This window comes from Microcaecilia unicolor, chromosome 10 (assembly GCF_901765095.1).
Source record: "Microcaecilia unicolor chromosome 10, aMicUni1.1, whole genome shotgun sequence".
Taxonomy (NCBI): Eukaryota; Metazoa; Chordata; class Amphibia; order Gymnophiona; family Siphonopidae; genus Microcaecilia; species Microcaecilia unicolor.
The window spans coordinates 114,437,088-114,444,476 of NC_044040.1; the positions used below are offsets into that span (position 1 = coordinate 114,437,088).

At 47.7% G+C, this 7,389-nt stretch overlaps 1 protein-coding gene across 1 annotated transcript in view; it reads right to left on the bottom strand.

Annotated features, from left to right (window-relative positions):
* Positions 1 to 7,389, bottom strand: part of PAK2 (p21 (RAC1) activated kinase 2) — a 745,824-nt gene that overhangs the window by 546,833 nt on the left and 191,602 nt on the right.

A 7,389-nucleotide genomic window follows, 5' to 3' on the forward strand; every position in this document is an offset into this window, starting at 1 on the left:
TCACAGCCAGTAGCGTGCAATCAGAATCATGGTTCCACGGTCTTGCTTGAGTTTCAACAAAGTCTTTCCCACTAGAGGTATCAGAGAATACGCATACAGAAGGCCTGTCCCCCAAAGTAGAAGGAAGGCATCTGATGCTAGTCTGTCGTTGGCCTGAAGCCTGGAACAGAACTGAAGGACCTTGTGGTTGGCCTGAGTGGCAAAAAGATCCACCAAGGGGGTGCCCCATGCTCGGAAAATCTTGCGGGCTAAGCCCATATTTAGAGACCACTCGTGTGGCTGCATTATTCTGCTCAGCCTGTCGGCCAGGTCGTTGTTTACACCCACCAGATAAGGGCTTGGAGAAATATGCGTGCTGGCGACCCAATGCCACATCCGGATGGCTTCCTGACACAAAGGGCGAGATCCAGTGCCTCTCTGCTTGTTGCAACCTGATTGTCTGTTTGAATGACAATAATTTGATGTGAAAGCCGATCTCTGAAAGCCTTCTGAGCGTTCCAGATTGCTTGGCGCTCCAGGAGATTGATCTGAAGATTTGTTTCCTGGAGGGACCAAGTTCCTTGAGCGTGAAGCCCATCTACATGAGCTCACCAACGTAGGAGAGATGCTTCTGTCATCAGCACTTTTTCTAGCAAGGTCAAATTGGGCCAAATTGTCCACCATTGAAGAGAGTGCGCAAGCTCTGGGGACACTTGGATGACATCTTCTAGACTTCCCATGGCTTGATATCACTGAGAAGCCAGGGTCCGGGGTCACGTGATGGTAAGAGCCTGAGCGGACGCCTGTTGGCTCGGCTCCTCTCCCCTTTTACAAAAAGCACGTTTTTATGCAGACATTCCGCGCTGAAAAATAAACCAAATTGCGGGTGAGTGGTGTGGAACGGCAGGGATTTAAAGATCGAGAGGGAAGAGGAGAGGGAATGCCGGTGAAATCGTTGCGAGAGAGACGCGAAAAGTTGAGTGTGGCTGCAAAGAAAATGGCGTCCTCGGCTTCTTCTTCCTCCGTTTCCCCCACCAGCATGGCTCCCTCACCAACGGGACCACTAATAGCGTCAGGAATACAAGAGGACACGGTACAAGTTTCTATGAGGCATTTGTCCCAGCTTTTAGACGACAAACTGGCTAAACTCCATGAGGGAGTAGAAGAAATCAAAGACAGCGTCGCGGGACACGCGGTGCGGATTCAACACGCGGAGGAGCGCATCTCGGCACAGGAAGATCTTTTGTCAGCAGCGGAAACCCGGATAGGAACGCTGGAGGCACAGGTTAAAATTCTCCTTGACCGGGTAGAAGATCAAGACAACAGGGGCCGCAGAAATAATTTGCGCATTATAGGAATCCCTGAAACAGTGCCTGAGAGTGACCTAAGTGAGCTGACCGAGAGTTGGTTACCGAAGGCTCTAGGGCTATCATCGGAGGCGGGAGGTGTTCAAGTAGAAAGAGTGCACAGAATTGGAAATCGCAGAGAGGAATCTGGAAGAGCGAGACCTGTTATTGCCAGGTACTTAAATTATGCGATCAAAGCTAGGATCTTGGAACTTTTCAAAAAGCAGAAAATGTTGGAATATAAAGGAGCTAAGATTCTACTCTTTCAGGATTTCTCGGTAAGAGTAACGGAGCAGAGGAAACTTTTGGCACCATATTGCTCCAGATTATACAATAAAGGAATTAAGTTTGCTTTCCAGTACCCAGCCAGGGTGAGAGTTACGCATGACAACCGCACGATCACTCTCACTAAGCCGGAAGAGCTGCAAGCGTTCCTGATCCATAGGAGCTGATGTGGGCGGCCTGCGGTCTCGTGCTCAATGGGAACCAGACGCTAATGTGTTGGAGGCACGGTTGGTGCGTGGGACAGCGCTGTGGCGATTTTGAAACTATTCAGATTTAAGCTAAGAAAAACTGCTTAGTTGTCAGATGCGGTGGGGAACCAAATTTATGCGCGAGGAGCATCGAGGAATGGAGGCAGCGTGGAGGTATAGAGGAGGAGCAGCGGGGCCTCAGCAAGAGACGTAAATTGCAAGCAGGGCTCGGCAAGCGTGTGGACAGCCTTTTGTTTTTAGTCCTAAACCTTTCATTACTCTGTTCTCTTGGTTTTCTCATAAATGATCACAAGACTGGCACCCTTATCTCTGATACTACACTTAACGATCTGCAAGTTGTTTACAATGCTGAACTAATTGAACAAGATCTGGGAAGAGTTGCAGATGGTCGGCTGGATTTTCTGCATATGAGAAGAGAACAGAGAGCTGGGCAGAAGTGGTTCCTGCTGTGCAGTGAAGTTAAGATATGCAGGTTGGGGATATGCTGTTTAATGATTTGTTAATTAATCTGTTGTTCTTATAACCTGTGGGGGGGAAACCAAAAACGATTATACACCAATGTCAGGCTGACACAATTGATTTAACAGAGGTGCTGTGGGGGGGGGGAGGGGGCGGGGGCACTGTGTTAGTGGGTATACATAAGGGAGCTGGGTGGGACAGAGGATGAATGTGAAAGGGGAGCGAAAGGGGGGCAAGTGTGCAAGGGGGGTTGGATGCGTGGGTGGATGAAGGAGGAGGAGGAGAGACTGGAGGGGGAGGGAGGGATAGGGGGGAGGGAGAGTATGAGGGGAAAGTCGTGGGAGGGGACATGAGGGAAGAGGGGAGATGGTTGAAGGGTAATCATTGCAATGTCAGTGGAAATAAGGGGATGGAAAAGGGAAGGGAACAAGCGGAATTGGTGCTGAACGATACTGAACCTGAGCAGTATGGAGTGAGGAGTGCGGGGGAGACAATTTTTGTAATGATGTTGCTAGCAAGTGTTCCTGAGGCGGTCAGCTGGGACGCCGCCAGGGGGACAAGTGGACAGATCTATTATTGCAATGGCACGATGGGTGGGGCTAAATGACTAGTTTAAGGGTGGCTACATTGAATGTAGACAGCATTCATTCGCCTATCAAAAGATCTAAAATCCTCCAATATAGTAAACATATGAAAGTGGACGTATTATTAGTACAGGAAACACACTTATCGTCCTCGGAGCATTTAAAATTAAAACAGAGGTGGGTTGGAGAACTGGTGTCTGCATCCTTTAATAGCCGGCAAAGGGGGGTGGCCATACTCATTGATAAAGGTTTAGACTCCAGCCGACACCAGATCATACAAGACCCAGAAGGGAGGTTTGTTATTTGGGCAGGAGTTCTTCAAGGTAGTAAAGTAGCTCTGTGTTCGGTGTATGCGCCCAATGTTTACTCACAGAAATTCTTTGCTTCTCTACTGGCGGCTCTGGTTACAGTTAGTGACTATCAACTGATAGTGGGGGAGATTTTAATATTACAGCAGACCCTCTAGTGGATTGTAACCCTCCAAAGAAAGACCCAAGGATTTCGATGGGAAGGGGGTGGGAATACTGCAAAATGAGCTGGGATTGGTGGACATATGGAGAGCCATGCATCCGGACGATAGGAACTATACTTTTTACTCTCATGTGCATGGAGTCCGGGCGCGATTGGACTACTTACTGATATCTCCTTCCCTTTTCTCGCAAACTCACAAGGTAGACATTGAGGCGGAAGCAGTATCTGATCACAGTATGGTATGGGCTGACCTAGGCAGTTTAAAGGGAAGGGTAGTGTCCGGATGGAGAATGAATCCTACGTTATATTTGGACAAAGAGTTTAGGCCCTTTTTAATTAAAGAGTGGCAGAATTATTTGGTGGACAATAATTCGCAAGATACGGACCCCGTAGTATTTTGGGAAGCGGGGAAAGCAGTAATGAGGGGTAAAATCATAGAATACACTTCCCGAATGAGGAAACAACAGGATGGGGAGCTCCTCTCTAAGCTTAAACAACTACAGAATGCTCGGGTTGCGGCTCTAAGAGGGGACCAGGCGTCGAGAGATAGCTTTCAAGACTTAAAAGACAAAATTAACTTCATTTTGCACCAAAGAGCCATGAGGGATATTCAACTATACAAACACAAGCTTCATAGATGGGGAAATAAGGCGGGGAAGCTGTTAGCAAGCTTAGTACGCAATAGGCCTGCGAAGCAAGTAATCTCTCGTATCAAGCTGAGGACAGGAAGGGTGTGTGAAATAGAAGCAGAAATTCAAGCGGCATTTGTGGACTTCTATCAATCGCTGTATGATGCGGGAGCTTGCAACGCAGCCCAGCGTGAGGAGTTTTTTAAGGGTCTGCACCTCCCATTCTTGGCTCCGGACCACCTAGCTGCTCTGAATGCACCCATACAGGGAGAGGAAATTCAAGCCGCCCTTAAGAGACTTAAACTAGCGAAGGCTCCTGGGCCGGATGGGCTGGGACCCGAATTCTATAAGATTTTGGGGGAATATATGATGGGTCCTTTCAGAGACTTAGGGCAGGCGCTGATGTCACCAGGACAAGCAGTGGGTGACCTGACTCATGCCACTATAGTAGTGTTACCCAAGCCAGGACGGGACAAAGAGCAGCTGGGGTCATATAGACCAATTTCTCTTTTAAATCAAGATATTAAGATGTTTGCCAGCATCCTGGCCGCTAGGCTGGGACGAGTTCTTCCCTCATTGATTCATAGCGATCAGACTGGTTTTGTCCCTGGTAGATATGCATCTACGAACATCCTGAGGGCACCGAGTGTCATGAAGAATACGGGAGGGAAGCCTGGAGATGCCATTATTGCAAGTTTAGATGCGGAGAAAGCATTTGATAAAATATTGTGGGATCATTTGTTTTGGATCCTATCGCAGTTTGGCATCTTTGGGGAATTCTTATCCGGAGTGCGTGCTCTCTATAGCAGGCCTACAGCCCAGATTTTGATCAATGGTATCTTGTCTCAATCATTTGCCCTGGAAAGGGGGACCAGACAGGGCTGTCCTCTGTCACCTATGCTTTTTGTTTTAGCTCTTGAGCCACTGGCCTGTAAAATTCGGCAGTTAGGAGCATTACAGGGGATCCAAGTGGGGAAACCTCTTTGCAGACGACATGCTCATTTTTCTGGGCTGTGCGTCTAAGGGCCTTCCCCTACTTATTGATTTAATAAAGCAATTTGGGTCTTTTTCGGGACTTCAGATCAACTTCGAAAAGTCAGAGGCGATGGCGCTATCTTCAGATTGTGCTTGCAGGCAGATTTCAAACTTCCCTCTTGCGTGGTCTACAGGAACCTTGAAGTATCTGGGAGTATACTTAAACCTGGATTTCAACTTAATGTATAGAAGAAACGTTACCGATAGGCTGGAGGCTATTCGCCAATTATGTGGTAGGTGGAGGGATTATCCTATATCTTTTCTAGGCAGAGTGGCACTGGTGAAAATGGTGCTCTTTCCTAAGGTTTTGTATCCGCTTCAGATGATGCCTCTATGGATCAAGAGCAGGGATGAAAGTACATTCCGGGGAGTAATTTCTTCCTTTATTTGGGGTCACAGGAGAGCGCGTATTGGGTATCATAAGTTAACAAGGACTAGGAAAGAGGGAGGGGTCAAGCTACCGGACCTTCGGCTCTATAATGTTGCATCATTACTGAGATGGATACATGAAATGCACACGGGGGTACGAGTGTTTGCCTCTGAAGACGTGTGGGAGAATGAGGCTGCGCCGTTTTCGTTTTTTTCAGTTCTCCATAATTTAGGAGCATCTGTTAAGATATCTCCGCTTATGAGGCCGCTACGTTTGGCTTGGCAGTGGTGGAGGGGGAGGGTAGGTGGGGCGGGAGGACCCTCCCCCTTCCTACAGGTGCAGAACAATCCTAGGTTTCCTGCAGGGCAGGGGAAATCTCACATGTCAAAATGGGTTCAACTGGGGTGCCGGTATGTAGGTCAGCTCATAGAAGTGGGAGATGGTGGACCTCCTTCCTTCTCGGTGTGTCAATCTAGGTGGGGGCTGCCTTCACAGTTCACTTTCTCTCACCTGCAACTTGTCCATTATATGCATTCTTTGAAAAGTCCAGGCAATGTGTATCCGACTTTCACTAAGCTAGACAAGGAATTTATGCAACTCCCGTCAGAAACTAATAGGTTGTCTTACTGGTATGGGTTGGGGTTGGCTTGGCGCCCAGTGCCTTTCTATGTTCAGTTGGCACAGCAATGGAGCACACTTATAGGGAAGGAGATATCAGAGCGGGCACTCTCCAGGTGTTTCTATTTGGCTTTCAAAATCACACCCAATGTGGGACTCCATGAAACAATTCAAAATTCTCCATATTGCCTATGTCACCAGATGCAAGGGCAAGAGGCTGGGTCTCTGGGATTCAGATGGTTGTGTGAAATGCCACAGGGGTAAAGGTACAATCATACATCATTTTTTAGAATGTTGGGTGCTGCGAGATTTTTGGAAGGGTGTTCTGGCACGGCTGGAGGGAACTCTTCAGGCTCAATTAGAATGGTCCTATGACATATTAATGTTAGGCTCTGATGCCGACCTTGTGGAACAGGGGTTATCGGCATCTCAATGTAAATTTGTCCTTCTGGCTTTAGTGCTAGCAAAAAGAGTTATTTTACAATACTGGATTGACGCAACACCGCCCCCTCTAGCTAAATGGCAGGCTAGCATAACACAGATGGCAGGATGGGAACAGGGGGACATGGATACGGACATACATCGTGTAAGGGATGCTGGCTATGTAGAATTATGGAGGAAATGGAGGGTGCTGATATCATAGGCGCCCACTCTATCGTGCTCGCACATTACTTGCTCACTAATTGGAGCATCGTTACTAACATTGCACAATTCTAGTAGATCTAGTACCAGATCCGAGGAGAGGGGGATAGGTAGGGGGGGAGGGACAAGGGCAGGGGGAGGGATAAACACAAAAAAGAAGAGGAGAGGCAGCCTGTTTCAGTCTCAGGACAAGTACCTGGTCCGCAAACGGGAAGGAGTGCACACAAGCAGAGCATTCTGGTTAGGTTTGTTTACAGTAAGAGGTATTTACCAATATATACCACAGTTTTGCAATTGTGTATTTGGACTATGGAAATTGATTTTGCTGTCTGTACCTTTGGTAATGTGTGTTTTCCTTATACTCTTGTATGGTTTGTTTCTCTTCATAATAAAAACATTTAAAAAAATAAAAAGAGAAGCCAGGGTCCATTGAGCAGACCTCATGTGTAGACATGCCATGAGTGTAATGTATACTGTGGAAGCCATGTGGCCCAACAATCTCAACATCTGCCAAGCTGTGACCTGCTGTGATGTCTGAACCTTGGACGCTAATGAAAGAAGATTGTCTGCATGCACCCCCAGGAGGTAAGCTCGGATATTCTTCGTATTGAGCAGGGCTCCTATGAACTCCAATTCTTTAACAGGATGAAGATGGGACTTGTGGTAGTTGATCACGAACCCTAATAATTCAAGCACCTGAATAGTTATCCGCATGGACTCCCCAGCACCGTCCTCGGAGGCGCTCTTCACCAGCCAATCGTC